This window comes from Zosterops lateralis (assembly GCF_965231275.1).
Source record: "Zosterops lateralis genome assembly, chromosome: 6".
NCBI classification, from domain to species: Eukaryota; Metazoa; Chordata; class Aves; order Passeriformes; family Zosteropidae; genus Zosterops; species Zosterops lateralis.
Genome location: NC_139761.1, coordinates 45,467,209 through 45,489,542, shown reverse-complemented (window position 1 = coordinate 45,489,542; position 22,334 = coordinate 45,467,209). Strand labels below are relative to the sequence as shown.

Below are 22,334 nucleotides of genomic sequence, written 5' to 3'. Positions count from 1 at the left end.
GATCGTTCAGCTCTTATCATCAGAGGGAGGGAGAACTAACAGGTACTGAAGAATCAACATCAAAGTGCAAGAGATTGAAAGAGCAGCAATGCTCTGCACCAGCTCCTGGGTTATCATTCAGTCTCAAAGTATGAAGTATTTATCCCTTCCTTCTACAAACCTGATCTACAGGCCCTGGATTCAGTTACCCTTTCTGCAGCATACTGAAGTCAGTAATTGTGAAAGTTAAAGCCAAAGTCACATCTACCTAGTAAGGAAACTGTTGGAGGTGCTCTTGCTCTCTCTACTTCAGAAGCAGTTTACCGTAAAACCATCAAAACACAGATACCAAGAGTCAGGAGAGCTGGATTATCCTCCTGACAGTTCGCCCCAAGCAAAAAGTCATAAGCTTCCCCTAACCACTTCACTGTTTCCAACGCTCTCACTCACCCCCTCTGTATACAAACTCCCCCCTCCCTGGAAAGTGTAGAGACCCTTCTGTGTTCAGAACTGTAACGTAAAAACAAAATCGTGTGTTAATCATATTTAAACTGATTTAATGAAATGGTTTCAATTCCACCCTTCCTTCCTACCAACTCCATCCTCTCCTTCGAGAGGGCAATTTATTTTGGTTAATATGGAGAGAAAAAAAGCAGGCTAAAAATAGCCTCCTTTTGCCTTAAAAAAGTTAAAGCTATGAATAAACAGCCTGAAACAGGAATGCAGTTTATCTGCCCACTAAATTCCTACACTGTTTTCTTGTTCAGCTTTCCAAAACATTTTTATAAGGATCAAACACACAGACTCAGATCTGCAGAGCAGAGGTGTCCCAGAACTGCCTGCTTCCATGCTAGTAAGGTAACTGGCTTTGGTATGAGGAGGAATGGTTGAGACTGGATGAACCAAAGATATATAATCTAGGACCATTAAGTACTAGAATATTTGAGCAAATCTCCTGGCATCAGAGAAATCAATATGAAAAAAATTGAGAAAAATCCACCGAGAGAACAGAAAAGCCTTTCTCGTTTCCCTTTAACTGTGCAACAGACAAACTGCATTATCTCCTAAAAATCTACCTTGCCAGTAAAAAGCACTCACACTGTTATCCCTATCTTAGACCCAAGTCACATCTGTCCCTGACAACAACAGCTGTCAACACTGAAAGAGCAGGGTGATCAGCCAGCCTTTTCACCCTGGGCTGGAAGCCAAAGTGAGGGTGGCTTATGTATTTGCAGTGCAAAACCAAACAAACTCTTTATTCTGTTCCCTGTGCTATGCCATTAGCAAGCAAGCCGATCAGCCCCAGGGAGTATCCTTGCAATCTGAATATTTGAACCTAAACTTAATTTTCCCTTATTTCCCTCTCACTGTATCACCAGTGAGCTCCAGGTAATGCCATAGCAGTCACGTGTACTATCCAACCAATGCAGACAGAAGCCTCTTGTCAGAGTCGCCTTTCATTCCCAGTTTCCCATAGCGTGAGGCATCAGATCGTGCTGCCCTGGAGTGTGACAGACACTGCTATCATACCTGATAGGAGTTACATCTTAGAAAAGGAAACCACCTCCCTCCTCTTCCAGCAGGTGAGCCCTCTGGAAGGAGAAAGGAAATGTCTCACTTTCATCTCAGAGTTCAGAGGGAATGTTTTATATCTGTCAATCCTATCAAGATCTTATTGATTCGCACACCAGGGACAGCAGCTATTCTGAGGTAGGCTGTACAGCCATGAAATAGTCAGGTTCTGAAAATTACTTTGCCCAGTGGCATTTGGAAAGCAAGGTGAAAGACTTTACAACAACCCTAAAGTAAATACTGAATGCCAACAGGCAAGAGGCAGGACAGAAGAGTTAAGCAGATAAGGCTACACAAGGCAAAGCCACATGAGGAACATGGTAGCACCTGCTTGTGAAATCTCAGGTGAGGAGTGTGAACCCAAGCTACCATCTGGTGTCCCAGGTCCAAGGAAGCTTTCATTCAGAGAGGCAAGACATCCTCAGTGATAAGAGTTGGGATAGTGGATGCTGGGATCTCACATCAGCATCACTGCCATGATACACAATCCTGCTTTTCCCATCCATACACAGTGTTCATCTTCTCACCTTGACTGCTAAAAAGATTTCAGGGATACTATTTAGGCTCTGCAGAAACATTAGAGAAAGACATCCTGGTTACAAATTATATTATTCTTCTGGAACATTCACTGGCTCTATGTTTACCCTCAGTTCCCATGCAAGGTGAGAAGTGTGTCCTTTAGAAGACAGGAAACTGGCACAGAGACTAAATCATACTACAGAATTCTCATAGGGAATCTGTAAGCTGATCATGGAGCTGAAACTGGACTTGCAGAGCTCTAAGTTAGCTACCAGACCATTCTCCTTCCAACAGACATCTGCCAGCATTCACTTGTGCAGCTCGTTCAGAAAGTCTGATGGCTCAACAAAAGAACAATGAAGCGAGAGCAAAAGGTCCAGGGTGATGTGGGTTGAGAAAGCAAATGCATCAGCAGGGCTACCAGTATCCACTCTGCATCCAGCATTGCACCAGGGCTGACCTGCTCTGCACAGAGCCCAGCTCAAGCAGGTACAACTGCAGAGTTCTGCCTTCTCAAGGATGCAGTAGCCAAATGTAGTATACAAAGGTTTTTGACACCGCTCATCTGCAATCTCATCCCTCTGTTGTCAGCTAGTTTTAACTGGAGGTAGCTTCCTTGGTTTCAAGAGGGATTCAGTTTTCCCAAGGCACTGCAAAGAATGAGAAGGAAATAGACACTGACTCAAGAGAAACAGAAAACAGGCAACTTGTGTGGAAACAATTCTGCTTTTGATTAAAAGCAAAAAAAAAAACACTACTTAAAAGAAACCAGCCTAGGGTGTTTCTCAGCAGAAACACAGTCTTGGGCTCCTCTACAGCACTCAGCTCAGTGTATCTCAGACTCTCACTGCCCTCAATGACACCCCTTTACAGCAACTCTCTTAAGAAAACACCCACAATCACTACAGAGGATTTGCCAGGAATACTAATTGATATAAACCAGAATGTCTTTGCCTCAGCCAGTAGATTCTGCCAATTATCTATCCATGAACAAGAGGCTGCTCCTTTAAACAGTGCTCTCCTTCATCTGATACACCTGCACCAAGTGTTTTCAACTTAGGTGCAGAGAAAGGAGAAGAATTCAAAGAGTTAAGAAATCTTGGTTGCAATTATCAGGAAGAACAGTAGTAATGCAAGGTGCAACCATGGTCCTGATCAATATTCCTAATACAGAAAGTATGCATCTCAGGGCATGTCTGCAGCACTGGCAGCAGTCTTCCAGCTGAGCAGTTGTTTTTTCCTTCAAGTCAGCCTCACTTTTAACTACTCTTGATTAAAACGATTACTTTCACTCAATATTCAATTTCTGACAGGTAATATTCTCTACATATGTTGCAAGCTGGCTTCATCCTTACAGGCAAAACACAAGAGCTCCCTGAAAGCAACTTCTGTTATTTTGTAAGTCATGTATAATTTATGTATAATCTGCAATATTGACACAGGCGAGAAATATACATCGTGCCAAAATCATTTTCTAAAAGCTTTCAACGGATTTGAGGGCATTTTCCTCTTAAGGAACTGGTTCCTCTTGTTATTGCCACTAGTTCTCAGGAGAATTCATTACTGGAGTACAATTAATTCCTGTACACTCAAACCTCATAAGCCAAAATCTAGACCATGTCAACATCCAATGCCATTGAACTGTACAAGTGTCTGACAGCCCCTTAAGCACTCACAGGGTTTTTTTGTTCATTTAGTCCTTGAGTTTTCATCAAAAGAAACACTTCCATATGCACAGATGTGCTCCCACCTTTCTAGTCTTGCAGATGGATTCCACACAGGACATACACAACTCTTCCAATTCAGAGGACAATTCAGATCCTCCAACCAGGTAAGTATTGTCTGAATTGGCTGAAAACTGGAGATGGCCTTGCAAGCAACTGTTATCATTGTTATGCAAAATACTGCAATCACCTGAGTCTGTTTTACTGAGTTATTAGCAGAAGAGAATTATTGACAAAAGAATCACAGGCAATTTATATCTTACATGGACATTCACAGAGAGCTGGCAGGATTAGGGAAGCATTTTCCTTCTTCACTTCATTTCCTTTAGGTGGAAACTAAAAAGGAGAATGAGGATTTTCAAGAGTTTTCATTCAGTTTCCAAACAGCACTGAATTAGGTAGCTCTCTTGCACTGTAGAGAAAATTCCATTATCTCATTTTAAGAGTATATCTGGGGACAGACTCAGGAACACTCCAGCACTGAGTCACCCTCTTTTTTCACCTGCCATGCCTATAACTAGATGTCACACAGGTATGAAGTGTCTCCGGCACTCTGAACAAGTTTAATCTTCTTTGCTCCAGAAATACTTTTTTTTTTTCCCATTTTTTATTTAAATAAGTTTTTCTTTCTGAAGCTATTCTCAGGAAAAAATATTTTTTCCTATTCTCATTTTGGCCATTGGATGAATAACCAGAACACTCACCCAAAGCATGTAGTCTTTGATCATTTCCCTCACAAGGTATGCAGCTGGCCAGAAGAATTTGCAACTATGAGCTTCAAGTATGAGGTTTAGGGGGATGAGAAGTCCTTTTGGCCTGGGATTCATAAATCAAAGCTTTTTGCAGTAGGAAGTGAACTGACAAAGTATAAATAGAGAAAACACATACTTATCACAGATTACAGCTAACAAATCCTCACTGGAGGAAACAGAGTGTGTGTAGGAGAAACTCACTGTAACTGGGAGTTTTGCAGATGACAGGAAGATGCAATGGGAAGGAGCTCCTGATCTCCCACAGCAGTAACAGCAGGCCCTTTCTGTGTGATGGCCACTGCAAGACACAAAACAATAGATTCATGAGTAAAACAGGCAGGTGGTCATCAGCAGTCACTTCAGGAACAAACTGTTCAATCCAGTATTACTGGTGCCACAATCCCCTTCACCTCAGCTCTGCACTTCCCCACATACTCTTCAACCTCAGTGACATTTGTTACTAAAATGAAAGTTGGGTCACCAAAAAAACATTAATTTATTGGATAAAATATCTTCTTGCACATTTTCAATACAGAAAAAAAAAACACATTAAAAAGAGGTGACTTTGTCGTTGACTCCACTTACAAACTAGTAACGTGAGAGTGAACATGCAATGGCAAGAGAAAAGGGTACGTTGGGCATGCAGAGAAAAGTCCAGGTGAAGAGTGTCTACAGAACAGCAGGCTGTGACTTATAGTCCACCAGCAGCACAAGAAACAAGCTTTGTGGGTCCCAAGGAACAATGCACAGAAAGCATTTAGAAGAGAGTGTGGACTTCTGTTTCCTATACAAGGAAAAGGTCGTGGCAAGGAAAAGTGAAATTGGTAAATACTTCTAAACATTCAAGTTTCTGAGGCTGACAAATGCCAAGGAAACAAGCTTAGTTTTGTGGAAGCAGCTTATGCAAATAAAAAGCATCTTCTGCTAGGAGTGGTAAAACTTCAAGTGATGCTGCATAAGGAAAAGTGAGTTTATAGCTATATTCAAATGCATATGCCAATGTATAACAGGTTAGCTCTACCTACAGAAGCAGCAGTAAGCTCAGAGCTGCAGACAAAACCTTTTCAGATGAACAATCCTTTCCTTTTCCATGGCAGCTTTATAGCTGATAATGAATTACACCACTGTTTTGTACCACAAGATTTTTGCTAGTGTATTCATTTCCTCAGCATTAGGTTTGGAACTGCAGATAGATTTTAGAGTTAAGCACAGTGGAATTATCCCCACTGTAAATTAAGTGGGATTAAAAAGCCAACCTCTGAAAAAGAACTGTTCCATCCTTAGTGACCACACACAGCCAAGACTGTGCTTTATCTGCCCACTTGAAAGACATTAGGTCTGTAGATCAACTGTGCCTGGCTTGCCAGAGTTTAACTCCGACCTTTTTTGTTGTTGTTTGTCTGGCTTTTTTAATCTTGTTATTTCAGGTGTTTGATGACACTAATTTCCAGATGGTCTAGAAAACTAAAACACCAGCAAGCAGGCTACATCCCTGTTACTTGCAGGAGTGTCACTGTCTGGGATTTTACTGTTATATAAATCAAGCTGGCCCCAAAGAGGCATCAGCAATGCATTCACTTAGCATTGCTTGATTTTTCAAAATAAAGAAAAATAAAAGAACTAGGGAAGTCTCAAGTGTTTCTTGAGAAGAATGAGCTGTCTGATGATTTTTCAATTTGTTTTTCTTTTCCTTAAACTTGACAAATACCAGAAGCAACATCACCTTTTAAGGCAAAAGGCATCTGAAAGCAAAATCCTGCTTTTAAGCCAGAGTGACTCATAACAGCAAAGATTCTTCCTATAAAAACAAACTCAATCATGAAGTAAGAACAAGCTAGAAGCTCTAGCAATAACAATTCAAACAATTCCTTTTTTCTCAATGACTTTTATGGACTGATATTGGCTGGTTCAAGCAGGTGCTCTTGGCAGCTGCAAAAAAGAAAACAAGATCTCAGACAGACCACTGGCCTGACCCAGCCTTATCATTCATTTGCATCCCTAGAGAGTACAGGAAACATAAGCACAGATGCACAGGAACACACTGCACACCTTATCTTTCCTACAGGAATGCAGGAGGAAGTCTATATCTATACTGCAGTCACACGTGCTTTCAACAGAGCTGAGGAGCAGCTCAAGAGATAAGGCAGAGAAGATGCAGGAGCCTGCACACAACACTGCTTGCAGCAAACCTGGGTAGTTGTGTACAGCCCAGGTTTCTTCATCAAGCCCACTGAACAACAGTAATAAAGCCACGTGAGGTAGGGCTGGTCAGATTGCAGCCCTGTCTCCTGAAACAGAGGTGATCACTGCCTCAGAATAGGCAGCTTTGTACTAACGAGAGGACGTGACATAGCAGGCGGCATCTAAATCTACTCCTCAAGTCTAGAAGACATCCAAATTTCTCCTCTTTGAGGAGTATCATGGTCATTGCACAGATTTACCTTCACCCATTCAACATGTGAGCCCAGGCAACTAAATTTTCAGTAAAGAAGGTGGTGACACCACCAGCACAGAGTCCAGGGTTCCACTTCCCTCTCCACAAATGACCTGCTGTATAACCCCAGGCAAAACATTTTGTCTGCTTGTCTCTCACCTTCAATCTCAGGCTGGGTCTTTTTTCTGTCTCTTCTTTTACAAGACATCCATATCTAATCATCATGTGTTGCTGAGCACAATTGGGCCTCTAAGCTTTAGGTTTAGCAACAGAAACCTCAGCTGCAATGAAATCCAATTAGAGCTACAAGGCCCCCCTCAAATCCAGATACTCCAGACATCCTGCTCCAGAGACCAGAGACATGTTTTCCATCTTCTGTCCTGGCTTGTGTCAAATGCTTCCAGGCCCTTTGGCATGTCCCACATCACCTGGAGTCCAGCTAAAAAAAACCCTGACAACTCCCAACCATTTAAGAGATTTTTTTTTTCAGGCTAACTTCACAAGTTCTTAGTGGGGGAAAACTACAGCTCAGCAAGAGCAGATGCATTGAGTCATAATGTCAAATCCAAACTGTCTGATCAAAAATCTGTCACAGATAGCTCAGCTTTCCAGGAACTTGGACACCTGGAGTTAGATGAAAGTCCTGTTCTCTGATTTTCTTGCTTTGAAATACCTGTACTCACTCTTCCTACCCTTCCATTCCTCCCTTGGGACTCCTGTCAAATACAGAGATGAAGGTGAGTTCCTGCTATAACACAGGACAGTTTATCCTTAGGGCTTGCATTTATCTGCACACTGGTCAAGGAACTTTCTAGATGCAGAACACCTCTCAGTGCTCTAGTACTTCTTAGAGCTTGCTGCTACTTCATAGCATCACACAATAGTTCGGTTGGAATGGACCTTAAAGCTCATCTTGTCCAATCCCCCTACCATGGACAGAGACACTTTCCATTAGACTAGGGTGCCCAAACCCCATCCAACCTGGCCTGGAACACTTCCAGGGATGAGGCAACCCTAAGTTCTCTAAACAACCTGTTCCACTGTCTAATCATCATCATTCTTCCAAACACCTAATTGAAATCTACCCTCTTCCAGTTTAAAACCATTGCACCTCATTCCATCACTACACTCCCTGTTCATCTTTCCTGTTGACCCAATAAGCACTGAAAAGCTGCTATAAAATCTTCCAGGCTGAACAACCCCAACATCCCCAGCCTGTCCTCAAAGGAGAGATGCTCTAGGCCTCTGATCATTTTTGTGGCCTTCCTCTGGAGCCGTTCCAAAGGTGCACACCTTTCTGTGTTGGTGGCCCCAGAGCCGGATGCAGGTGGAGTCTCAGTAGAGTGGAGCAGAGGGGAAGAAGCACCTCCCTGACCTGCTGGTCACACTGCTTTGGATGCAGTCCAGGATACACTTAGTTTTCTGGGGTCTAAGCAGACATTGTTGGGTCATAATCCTTTTTTTCAAACCCTGCCAAGCCCTTCTCCTTAGAGCTGATCTCAACCCACTGTAGCCCAGTCTGTATTTGTACTTGGGATTGCCCCTGCCCAGGTGCAAGACCTTATGCTTGGCCTTGAACTTCATGAGGTTTGCACAGGCCCAAGTCTCCTGCTGGTCCTTATCCCCTGAGTGACCCAGGCATCAAATTAATTTCTCTCCATTTCAGAGACAGGGAGAGTCTCTGAAGTGAGAGACTCAGTGTCTCATAAGTCTACGTGAGACAATACCAAATGCTCTGCACAAGTCCAGGCAGATGACATCAGTCGCTCTTTCCTCACCTACCACCTCTGTAACACTGCCACAGAAGGCCACCAGATTTGTCAGGCACAACATGTCCTTCACAAAGCCATGTTGGTTGTCACCAGTCATCTCCCTATTTTCTATGTGCCTCATCAGAGTTTCCAGGAGGATCTGCTCCATGATTTTGCAAAGCACAAAGGTGAGAGATTTACTGGATTTTTTGAAGGCAATTTTGGACATAGCAGGAAAACAAGTGGCACCACAATGTGCTAATATTGCCTGGGTTTTCATTCATCTGAGCTCAACCAACAATTTTTTTCTTCCCCTTAAACCAGAAAACAGTTTCATCCTTCTTATTCTGAGTTAACACCCAAACTGTGATAAATTCCAAACTGCAGTCATTTGGGCAGCAATTCTAAGAAACAGAGACATCATCAATGGCATTCAATCCTAAAAAGGTTTTGCTGTGTGGGTCTTCCCATGGGGCCTTACTATGTGACCTCTTTTTGCCAGCAGTCACAGACACCCAGGGTTGGATTTTAACAGGGACAGCAGAGAAATGCTCCTGTGTGTGTCACAACAGCACACAGGACATACATGTGTAGCACTACTCAACTTCCCTGCCATGAAGAGAACACACAAAAATTACTAGGACCACACAGATTAGGCACAGTCACCTTCACCCAGCAGCAAGGGGCCTTTTTCAGTCTCTGCTCTGCTTTCAACTACTGCAACTAATTCAGGAAATTTACTGACTGACTGAACTCTTGTATTGGCACACACAGCCTGTAACAAAACAAACAAAAAGCTATTCCCTGAAGTCCTACTAAACACAAGAGGCTGTGGAAAATATATTTTAAAGCAGACATGAGTACTGCTTGCTCTTGTTTCTAAGAGGAAAATTACCAAAAAGAAATGTCAGCAAGATTCTTCTCTGTACCACCACCCACCAGTCTCTTACCCACCCCTGCTTTTTTATGATTTTTTAAATTAAGGTAACATTGTATTTTTTGCTCACACGGTCCTCTCTCATACAAAACTCCACTTTACAACGTGCAATCATTTGAAATCTCTTCCTTCAATGTCTATTGCTTGATGCAAGACATGCCCACACTGTCAGGAAAGACTACTCTCCTCCCATGCCCATAGCCATCACCATGTACTCAAGCCCCAGCAAATCTGCCAGATAAGCTATCTCCATATGGTATCTTATGTGTATTATATATATAAAACATGGGGGAATATAAAAATAGTTATTCCCTTCCCACTCCTATTTCAGGATTTCCTGAACTATACACTATTCTTATCCTTCTTAGATCAGCATTAACCCTGACAACCGCATTCCTGCAACATCAGTTCACTCTTGTCTCTGGAAACCACTGGATTGATATTACTTTCTGGAGCTATTCTTGACATAGTCCAGGACATGGAACTGCAGCCTATTTACATATCAGCTCTTAAACTGATGAGCATGTGAAACTTCTAGGAGAGTTAGTGCAAACAGCAGATTGTCACTCAGGCACTCTGCTCCAAACATCCACTTGCACTCTGCAGCCCTCCTGTGAGCTTGAAAAAGGCTTTGTTAAATATTTGCATCCTGTGTTTCTGCTTGCAAAGTCATCTGTGCTCAGCACTTAGCACTGATAGCTGCAAGATCTGTGGTCCTGCTTTGGCTGTTCCCAAGTCTCAGCCTAACGGGTAATGAACTCTGTTCTTCTCATGCAGAGGAGCTTTCACCTTTATGACTTTTATTCTCATGCAGAGGAGCTTTCATTTTTTATGATTTTTATTCCCAAATACAGAGCAAGAAGATGAGGCTTTATATTCTTCCATACCCTAGCCATTCTAGATAGAATCAGCAACACAAACAACCCATCCCTTGGGAAGGATGAGAGTGTCCCAGTGCAGTCCAGGGCAGTTACTTCCCAAAGCAGGTAAACAAAGGAGGACACACAGTCAACCCCTGAAGGTCTCTTGCATCAATCACTGCTTTCCTTCATTGTCATAAAACTTCCAATGTCTGCCTTTGTAACTAGTGCTTCTAGATCCCAAGAAGATCTCTGCAGGACATGCTACATCTCACCAGAGAGCACAAGAGCAGCTCCCATGACACCCTTCTGTATCTGTCAAAAGGAAAGGTTTCCTAATGCTCACTCATAATGCTCACTCATTATGACTGTTCACTCATAATTAAGATAAATTATTAGTGTAGGTCATAATAGTAATACTTTCAAAATTCATAATTAACTCAATATTATTGAACTCAAAGTTCAAAACATGAAACCATAATTAGGGTCTGCAGCTTTAAACTTGGTTTCCGGTTTTAGCTGCTATGCCTAAGAAAAGTAGTAACTGATTAGTAACTATAAAACATACAGATGTTAGATGAAAATATCCCATACACTAAAGTTCAGGGTGCAAATCTGTTAAGGAAGATACACCATTCATTAAACTAAGAAGGTAAATTATACATTTATTCAAGTTTCCTTTTTTCCCATTTTAGATGTGGATTTGCCTTTTATTAAAGTTAAGGTGGGGTGGGTTGTTTTTTTTTTTCAGTTGTTTGTTTCCTCTTGTTTTGCTGTGATTTTTTATTTGCTTAACTTTTACTGTCCTTGTAAGAAAACTAAGGGAACTTTCTTGTTTTAACATCCAGAAACCACTATCAGCCACACAGACCACCCCAGATTTTCACTGCTGGGACCAAAGTCCCTTCACAGTGGGCAGCTGTGCAAAGGGCCAGCACCAGGTCACAGCCCCTTGCCTGTGGCTCCCCTGTGTCCCCCACCCAGAGCACAACCTGCAGCTCCCACCACAGCTACCTGGGAGTCTACAGAGAAGTAAGCAGGTTTAAAAATGCATTTTAAATTGTTTCTAAAAGAGTATTATCTATAATGAAAGAAAGTAAGGAAATGTGACTGCTTCTACCAAAATAAAGAGAGTATCTCACCATCCCCCATTTAGCATTTAGTCTTTCTTGAATCCCTCCCTGACACAAGCTATATATGACATTCTTGACTCCCAATCAGTCTCACAACCTCCCAAGTTACCTGTCATGAAACTGCTTCTGCTGTAGAACTTCAATGACAAATATTCTCCCTACACCTGCAGAATAGGCTATTGCTCTCACAGGTTATCCTGGCACTGCAATGAACTCTTTTTCCAGACGATTAGGCCATTGATTTCCTGTGGTTCAAGCACTTTCATTTTCCTTTAAAGCCCTAGCCAAATCTGCACTAGCAAATATTTCTTAATTTAGATGCTATTAAATGGTTCGGGAAAGTTTAAATCTCAACCTGATTTGTCATTATTTCGAATTCACCATTGAAGAGGTTTCTTTTCAGAGAATAGGTTTAATTGCATATCTATGATTATACACACAAACAAATATAGACACAGCACTGTTTAAACGTATTGATTCCAATACTCATCCAGTGATCCTTAAAACTGTTCCTGGGCTTTGGGGAACATAGGGTGTTTTTAAAATATGACAGGTACTTAGCTTCTGAAATATATTCCCAGTGAACATAGCCAACTGTAAGCCTTTAAACAGAGATCAAAGGTATTTTCTAAAGGAAATATTCCAATTCCCAAAGAGCTGATACATCTCTTAGAGCATCCCAGTATTACACGCACTTGTCCCTCAGTCCTCCTTATAAGCATAAGGACTATTCTTCCCATGCTGTTATGGGTATGGACCTGAGACACCACAAGGATAGCAAAACCAGCAAGTGCAGGACCCTCCTCATTCTCCAAGCTCCCTCTGAGCAAGGGTAGAGCAGCACTGCCTGACCTGACTGATAGTTTACTAGCTAGGTCTGGGGTCACACTACACTCTTTCAGAGGTGTTTGTGGCGTGACAGTGACCCACAGCAACATTCAAGCTGTCCTCAGATCATCCACAACACTTGACATAGTGCAGGAAGACAGAAGTGACCCTCTCAAGGAGTCTGCTGCAGAGCTGGGAGCTGACCAAGTGCCACCATGCTTCCAGTGAGCACCCAGCTCCACAGAGAGCAGAAGTAAATGTCCTCCCACAGATATGCCCTGAGCAAAGATTTAGAAGCACCTGTGCAGGAGCAAGGTAGACAGGAGAATCAGCCAATGAAGGCAAAGGAAATTTCGGTGGTAACAACAGTTTATACATCACCTAATTTCCTACCTCAATCAATGAGTAAATTACTTGAGGAGTTCTGAGTTTTCTGAGTCTTCTAATATTGTAATATCTGCAAAATATTCACTTCTTTGGGGTGGGAAGGCGATTTTTAAAGCTTTTCAGCTTATTATTTTAAGCTAGTAACTTAAAACAACTGCTACCTTAATTTTGTTGCTGTGGATACACCAAGACACATTTTCCTCCCAGAAAAATCTCCAAAAGAGTAAATTACACCATACAAATTTTACCACGGTACTTCCAGGGAGAAGACACACCTCTCCTATCCTTGCCTTCTGCGGTAACTTTAAGTAACCACAAACACATTCGTAGTTTTAAGGCAAGTTTTGATCTTTCACTCTCCTAAACTAACCATCCAAAACACACAATCCGAGTGAGTTTCCCATCTCGGGCTGCAGCACTCCCCCTGCTCTGCTCTTCCATCTGGCCACCGAGTGGCTGGCTGTGCCCCAGGCCCTCGTGCTGGCAGAGCATTGCTGTGAGCCATCAGCCAGCCATTACAAATAACACTCCTGGCCAGGCTACAGCCACTGCAGCCACGGCAGCCACTCCTACACAACCAAGAGCTGCTCTGCAGCAATTTCAGAGCTCTGGGCTTTGGCAACAGTGCGAGTGCTGGATGTGACCCGCTCAGCAGGGGAAGCACAGCACAGCTCTGCCTGAGCCAGGACAGCAGCATTCACATTGTCCAAAGAGGAACACTCCAAAACACACCACTATCAGAACTGGTGACAAGATGAGAGACTGATTAAAGAAAAGCTGCACGGAATACATTGAAAATTGTGATCTACACAGGAGTCAAATTATCACCTTCAGACAGGATCAATTACAGTTTATTACCCACACTTAACTGCACAGTTTGGAAAGCATCTAAAACAATACCTAGGTACTAAGATTCTATACCAAAGATATTAAAAAACAATACATATTGCTGGTACCCCAAACATCTTCCCTCTGGAGAAGGATTCAAGAAATAGATTTAATGGGATCCTTACCACCACGAGGCCTCAGGAAAACCAAATGCACGTCATCAAAAATCAACATTGCTTTCTGTGTTTCCTTTAAGTCCTGCTGTAGAAATGTAGGCTGGCATAAAATACGGCAAACACACTGGAATATTTTATACTCTGTCAGGAGACCCTACCTGGGTTCAGAATCAACAACTTTAAATTATTTAATGGTTTTCAAAAGTTTTGTGCTGAATCAGTTACAGCAATGCCACATTGGACTGTATTAGTTAAAGAAACTTGAGCGTAGATGCAGTTCTTTACCTCCTGACCTGATTCCTATTACCCAGGCAAAATAGTTATGAACAGAGCTCAAGTCTTCATTTTTCTGCCCCTCAGTTCTCACACATTATACAGACAACACTTCAACTTATTGGTCCATCTTGCAACCAAGATCTGCCCTTCAAATCCACCTATCACAATATCTCTTTACCATAATTACCTCAGGAAATTTCTGTGGTTTTTTGAGGCAGACTGGCCAGTACAGCATACAAGTAAATACTTGCATATACTTTTAAAAAATGAGGGTAAATAGGGAAAATATATATATATATATATATCATATATACATGAAAATATGCATGAAAAAAAAAGCAAAGCTCTACACAAGTCTATGATGAGACAGAGAGCCAAACGTGGAACTTCAGAAATTCATAGAAGACAAGGAAGTATCCACCCCCAAGAAAACAGAAATTTAAAGTATTTTCCTTTGGTTGTCCTTCTGTCTTGTGGTTTTTGACAATCACACAAGAGCTGGCAACAGATTAAATGCTACAGGTGGAGATTAAACTTGCAGGGATAACGGCTGTTCACTGGCCACTAGTAGTCTTACAGCATTCTGGCTAACCAGCATACCTCTTGTTAGAATCACACCAGGCCCACAAGTCAATAACAATGATGATGTCTTATCTTTGCCTCTCCCCAGCAGCTTCTGCCATCTGTCTTCACTCTTTTGACTCACCTTCAGCCCGGCACAATCTAAAACTATTCTCTATACACGCATGTTGTTATTCTCTTTGTACAGCTAGTGCTGCCCATCCACTATTACACTAGAATGCACTGCTCTACTGAAAACATAGAATTAATTTGCAACTGTAAGAAATGCTGCTGTTGCTATCTGCACTGAGACTACACTAAAGAAATATGTTCTGGCTGTACCAAAACCTTGTATCACTTAAGATATAAGTAAACTCCTGCTATGGAGATAACATCCTCTCACTTCTGATCTGCTTTAACATTAGGCAGTTCACGGGAGGATAAAGCAGAAGGATGATACCTCACAGCTGGATAGGAACAAAAGCCAAAAGTCAGCCACAGGAAGTCAAGCAAATTTTGGACCTGTCTGGAAATAATTCCTCATTACAGGACAGGTTGTGAAGTACTAAATGATCCAAGTTGCTCATGTTCTGCAGAGCAGGAGAGATGCTTGAGAAACAACATCCAAACTTAGAAATACAAGTTTTTTCTTGTAACTGGTCCATGCTTTCCACGATATGCCAATACCGTAATATTCCCAACACTAAGCCAGGTACAGGATTTCATCTCCAGTGAACACAAATCCAGCCAGGAGTTTTGCATCACCTCCTTTCCAGACATCAATCTCCCAATGTAGGCGATGCGTATCAACTCGTATGGAAGTCCCCCCAATTCCATGAAGCAAGGTCAGTTGATACTGATTAATGATCTGGCTCAACATATCCAAGGAACTGACGCACTCATTAGTTATCCTAAACAGCAGGATATTACAGTAAATTATGACAGCTGCTGTGTGTAGCTTTTCAAACCTATTTTCTATGCTTTTAAATACAGCTAGCATTGGAGGTGTCCTTTACAGAAAAAGAAAAACCATCTATAGATCAGCACTCTGTACAGAGTCCAGCAGTCTCTAAGTGTTACTTGCCAGCATTTACAAAGCCGTGACGCACACAGAGTAAAGCCTTCGCTAACACCAATCCACATGGAGTGCCTTCAGTAAAAGTAGACACAAAAAACACTCTCCTTATTTTTCCCAAAGTAAAGCCTGGCATCCTCCCTGCCTCCTCTATGAACCCCTCAGCTCTCCTTTCTGCCTTTATAATGTTTATAATTTCTCTTACTTTTAAAAAGCATGTGAATAAAGGCATAGCTTGAATTCATGAGGGAAAAAAATGCTTTCCTACACCTAAAATCTCTCAGAATCTGAGTTTTTGAAGATATTCTGTTATGCCCCTCTATATAAATATGTCTTCAGTGACCTCAAAAATGTCATTCCACCTAACTGGTTCTTCCAGCCTCTCCCACATCCATGCTGCTGTACTTACCACAAAGGAGTTAGCAGAAGGCAGCAGACAGGACAGGACAGCTTGGGCCCTTTCACCTCCTGTGCATTTACACAATGTGTATTGTTCCTGCCTCAAAGACATCACAATTTAAACAGTTGAGGCTGAGAGGAAAAAACTGTTTACCTCATTTATAGGTTTTCAGGAGACTAGGAACCTTGCTCATGATCACAGAAATTTATGGCAGAAGAACTGAACTCATACATCTCAATTCATTAGTATGACTCCAGTAACATCTTTCCTTTCAAGAGCAGCGTGTCCAGCCGTTTCTCACCATGTGAGGTCAAGAAGGACTTTAGCTGCAGACAGATTTTTATTTTTCTCTTATTCTCCCTGACCTGAGGAGAAGTGATGATGTTTTCCCTGGATTTCATTACTTGAATGCAGAAACATGAACGGTTACAGCAAAACAATGTTAATGCAACAAACAAGGTATGTCCTACTCAGACCTGTGATAACAGCTGCATTGGGTTCTCTAAGAAACAGCCTCACAAAAATACCCCAGACTCATTTCCCTGACTGTTTGCCTCCTGAATTACTGAATTTGAATATATACTAATATATGGAAACTGAGGCACACAGAAGAAAGAGAAATAGTGAAAAAATTCCTTCAGACCCATTCCTCTTGAGAACTCCTTCAGTTGTGTCTGCAAGTTAAATTAACAGTCTAAAGGTTCAGTGGAGAAGAAAACACCAACCAACCACGAAGACAGGGTGGGAAAGTGGGAAAAGTACACAGCAAAACAAGCTGAGAAGGCCCTGCTTTTATCCCCCTCATGGAGGCCACCTGAAGGGAGCCCAAGGCTGATGCCTTTTTGAGAAGGAGCAAGCAGTGCAAGAATAGGAGACTGAAGCACACTGCCACTTTTTTATCATGCTGATGGAACGCAGCAGGAAGCTGCTCTCGTAGCTCAGGACAGCTCTTCTTATCCTGTGCTCTCAAAGCTCGAAAACAACTTCACAAGACTCGTGCAGTGGTTCGTGCCACACATCCTAACCCCCTCTGTGAGAGCAACAGACACTAAAGGCATAAATCCTGTGCTACAGAGCTATGGCTCAAGGCAGCATGCTGCAAGGGAGAGGAAGCGATTCTAATTACAGCTCTGATCCCTTTGCTCCTGCCTGCAAGAGAAGTCAGATTTAAGGAATCTGCTTAACCAGGAATGTCTTTGCCATGGTAGTCAAAAGCCACCCCATTTCGTATTCTGGACTAGCCAAGCAGTGTAGTACATTCTTCACCTCCATGCCCAGGAGCCTCTCAGCGACTCCAGCTGGCCATAATTACATGTAAACTTATACAAAGAACACGTCAGCCAGTTTTGAAATGAGAATGAAGTTAGCAGATGATCAAACTTGAGAAGAAATTCTGTAACCTCTAAGTAAGCATCTACAAGACAGTGTAAAAACAATAATGCACTGCTTCAGAGTATTTTCCTTTTCAGGGGCTTTGTCAGAGTAACAGTCCTCATATGCTGTTGGGGGTTAGGTTTCCCAAACCAAGACATATGCACACCCCGAGTCACCAACTAGAGACACTTCACATGCCTCAGTTCTACCCTCATCTCAACAACTCCAGTTTAGAAGTCAGAGCAGAGAGAGAATAACAAAAAAAAAAAAATTCAACAAGCTCCTCTCATCTCTCACTTGCTAAACAGAATTATATTTACATTGGTTAGCAGCACCATCAGGGAATTAATGCAAAAGCAAGTATTGCTTTGGCCAATTTATCAAGTAACAAGGATATTTCCTGAACAAACACTTCCATTGCCCTATTAGGTGCACCCATCTAACCACTGTGCCAGGAAAGGCACATAAGAGTCTTTTCTCTTCAATAAGAGCCATCACAGGAATGAAGCAAAAGGATTGCAAAGGATATGAGAAATAACCCTTTCAGAAAAGCATCAATATGTTTAAATAAATATACTATCTTAGAAAGAGTAAATAAACTGCAATATTTTCCTTCAGATAAAAAATAAGCAATGTTTAAACAAGGTAGTAGTCATTTTGCACTGATGGAATCAGTCCAACTACTGCAAAATAACATTTTACTGAAAAATCTTTCGAGTTCATAGTACTATTATTCCAAAATAAGAACGCTGGAAACTGGTATAGTTTGTGCTACTACAAGAGAAAGTTAGAGTAGTACATTTACAACGCGCTGATGCAAAAATTATAGTCTGTTCAGTACAGTATCCACCCTCCCCTCATCAGTACAGTATCCACCCTCCCCTCAATCACAGATGTAATCACCCTCACACATTGTGAGATAGTCCCACTGCCAGGCAAGGGAATGCTGAACAATATGGATGTGAGGAGCAGGATTCCACAAAATCCAGCCATTGGGGAAGAGAAGAACGCATGCTTTACCCTCTGGTTCCCACTTCACTTTTAAGGGGCAACTTCTGTGGATCTTGCTTCCGGGCACATTTTGTAGAGCAGAAAGTAATTCCATTATAGATTTATCTTTTTCTTCTGCTAACACTTCCTTTGTAAAATCAGCAAGTAAAACTTCTGTAAGGTCAAAATTGGCTTTTCACCCTCTAGAGACTCAACTGGTCTTTTCAAGCAGTTTAATAGCCTTTATCTCTTGAAAACGTTTCAGTTGTGTGGGTGACTCCTCTGATCACCCTTGCATTATAAATATATCTGCAAGCCATGCTAACAGCATGAGGCTCACATTATACAGCATAGCCACCAAGTGACATTTTTCTGTTGAATACACAGAATTATAGGAGCACATGCCAAGGATAATATCTATCCTCTAATGCCTACGAATGCTAAGGAGACTTCAAGCCAGCTTCCAAAGTGGCCAGGCTGATTCTGTGAGAATACCCATGCAGCTTTAGCCTTGCTCCCCTATGAGGTGCATCACAGACTATTTTCTAAGACTAACATTCCATTCCTAACCCATTCCATGATTCTACATCCTACACAGAAGCGTGACTTCATTCAGACCACAGTAAGACTTTCAGACTCCACTCTTCATTAGATTTTTGCACCGGTCATATGGGGCTATTAAAGTGTCAGCGGGTCCTGCTGATCACTCCTTGGCTCTCCAGATGACCAATCTCCATAAGGATAGGAACCACAGAGCCTTGCTTGCTGTGATTCTGCTGGCTGTGTGCTGTTGGGGTAGCAATCAGTTCCTGTTGTTCAACCCTCAGCAACCCCAGAACAGGAGGATCCTCTGAGAGACTGCTCGCTCAACCTCCCTCCCTGAACCCCCCAGGTGAGCTCCCCTTCTGTGAAAACCCTCCAGTTTATATACTGGGCATGACATTCTACGGTGTGGAATATTCCTTTATAGTCAGTTCAGGTCACCTGTCCCAGCTGAGCTCCCTCACAGCTTCTCTTGCAAACCCTCCTCACCCATGCAAAGGAAAAAAGTCCTTGACTTAGGATAAACACAACTGAGCAAAAAGCCAAAACATCCCTGTGTGCTACCAACACCATTCTCATTCCAAATCCACAACACAGCACTGTAACAGCTACTGAGAAGGAATTACCTCTACCCTAGCTGAAATCAGGACAGTAATAAACATACCTAAAGGTAGGTTAAGAATCTTCAGTCAACATACACAGGGAAAAAAGGAAAAATAATTTTTACTAAGCATCATCAGTTACGCAAAGGCTCAAACAAGATATTTCCAAGGGAGATTCTTCTGTAATTAGGTCCAACATCTCAGAGAGCTAAGGATTACAGAAAATCTCTAACCACACCACTGGCACATTAGGGGCAACATTTTGTGATCCAAGCAAACAATTTTTTAAGAGACCTACAGACAAGGAGCAGTACAAGATACTTTTGCAGATTACATCCCGCTGCAGTCATTCTGCATGAAGTGCTTTGATTATATTACGAGGAAATATTTGTCCCTGCTGAAGATATTTTACGTGGTGTGGCTCTGATTTCCCCCACATACCTTAACAGAGCCTGAAAACTACAAACCAGCTTCTTGCAAGCTTATTTGGATGTTGAGTATGTCAAGGTCTAGGTACCTCAAAACCTTAAATATAGCAAAACAAGTTGAATGCTATCATCTCACTTCACTTTGCTGACTGCAGAAAAATATCCTAGAAAACCATTTCCTCACACAGCTAATTCATCTTCCCTGTGTGGGAAGAAACCCGTTTCCTCAGAGAACAGAACAGTGTGCCAGGGACAGCCACTGATGTACTGGCTTTTAATGTTGATTTCATATATCTTGTTGGACCGAAGCCATGACAGAGGCATTTGATATTCCTTCCCCCCCAAGCTCATACTGAAACACAAACAAACAAGGTCTTCACCGTAAGACCAGTAAAAAGCAGTTAGCTTATTTCCTTAAGGCAACATGAAGTATCTCTACTTAATTCTTATTTTTAGAATGGAAACCTAGTTTTAAATTTCTGAGGATTTTTTAAAAGGAATCATATTACAACCTAATTCTTCCATATTCTATTTAGGACATTCAAGTAACCTTTAAAGTACTCCAGGGAACAATGTCCACCCCAAATTTCAGTGATAGAAGGTTCTTTTTAAAGTTGCACACATAATGCAGCTTTGACTTTTGAGGTTAACTCAAGCTTTACAAATATAGCAGAGTGTCAAATACTGCTTTCATTAAGTACCGAAGTGTGAATGCTCCTATTTGCATTTTTTCCCAAATGTCAATACTTCACTTGAAAAACAGAGTTGAAAAGTCAGCGTAGTTTGTTTCTCTTTCTTGCTCTACAGCTACAAACAAGGTAGGAAAGTCAGGAACCTACTTGTTCTATAAACCAAAATGTCATAGGACCTGTCTTTTCTTTAAAATAGTGCCTAAAATACTTTTTGTAAGCCAAAGCTCTCACTGACCAAGAACAGCCATTTAGTAACAACTCTGTTTAAATATTAGATAATGTTACATACAAGACACAATATGATAAATCCATCTTACTCCCAGCCCTCTTTTGCTTAAGCAGCATTCAAAATAATAAAGGTGGGGGAAGGGAGAAGGTCACGGGGAAAATTAATTAAAGTGAAACTAAAATTAAAGTACTGAATGAGTGTCATTTCAGTCTCTATTCAAATGTATTCAAATCACCAGTAATCAATTCAGCTAAAGCAACCAATGACAAAGCTACTTGAAAACAGCATACAATGAAAGATTTAAAGGGGCTGCTGAAGTTTTTTATTTGCCATCAGAGAACACAGCCACCATCAGGGTTCTGTGTTTCTGCCTTGAATTGTTGTCCTCAGTTTCAAACTACAGCCATATGTTTCACATTAAAATGAAGGACAACCAAGTGTCCTTGAAGGATCAGACACGGTTCTCTTCTAAAAATCATGCACTCATCCCATGGCTGCATAACCAGGCATGAAGGGACCTCCTGCATCCTTGTGATTTCCCTGTTGCTGCTAACATCTGACACCATTCCTGTGCTGGACACCAAGACACGAGGGAACAAAAGCAACATCTCAAAGTAATGGGGAGCAAGTGACATCTCCATGTCTCTTTCCAAGGCTGGCAGTGCAGAGAACTAGGATAGGTGAGCTGGCTGCCAGCCTGCCGGCACTTTGGCCCTGTCAGCCACGAGGGATTTGGCAACCTCTGTTTGTTACAGCAGACCTCCACCGGTTAGGGACTGTTGTTGAGCTATTGAGAAACATTTAATGAGAACCACATGTTTCCCAAGTGTTCTGGGATGTAACCTAGCACAAGAGAAAAACAAGAAAGTTCAACAGACAGCTTTTATGACAACACAAGCATTTTGGCTTTTACGTGTGTCTTGCAGTAAAACATGCGGTGACCCGTGCCCTCTGCCAGCTCTGGAGAGCCTCTGTCATCAGTGTGACTGATCACACTGCCAATAATAAATCTGTCACCCCTGCTGGGATGAAACACTCCCATCCTGGTGTTAAAGATCTTAGCTAGAGCCCTGATCTGCAGCTGCATTAGGATAGATGATACACAAATCTGTCTCTGGTGTTGCAAGGCACACATGGAATTTCTGAGCATACCATGAACACATTATGCAGCTACATCTAAAGACTTCTCATCAACATGAAGACAGGTAGCATAAGAGGAATGCTATCAGAGAGCCCCTTTTCAAAATATATTTAGAGATTTTAAAAAATTACACTGATTTAAGA

At 41.9% G+C, this 22,334-nt stretch overlaps 1 protein-coding gene across 5 annotated transcripts in view; it reads right to left on the bottom strand.

Moving 5' to 3' along the window:
* TSPAN4 (tetraspanin 4) overlaps window positions 1-22,334 on the bottom strand; it is a gene marked incomplete at its 5' end in the record, with an annotated part of 410,665 nt that overhangs the window by 338,638 nt on the left and 49,693 nt on the right. For 3 of the 5 annotated variants that reach the window (XM_083864515.1, XM_083864516.1, XM_083864517.1), the window contains one exon: window positions 4,748-4,844. Of the gene's footprint in view, window positions 1-4,498; window positions 4,591-4,682; window positions 4,702-4,747; window positions 4,845-22,334 lie in introns of those variants that run through there. The other 2 variants (XM_083864518.1, XM_083864519.1) reach the window with 2 other exon arrangements.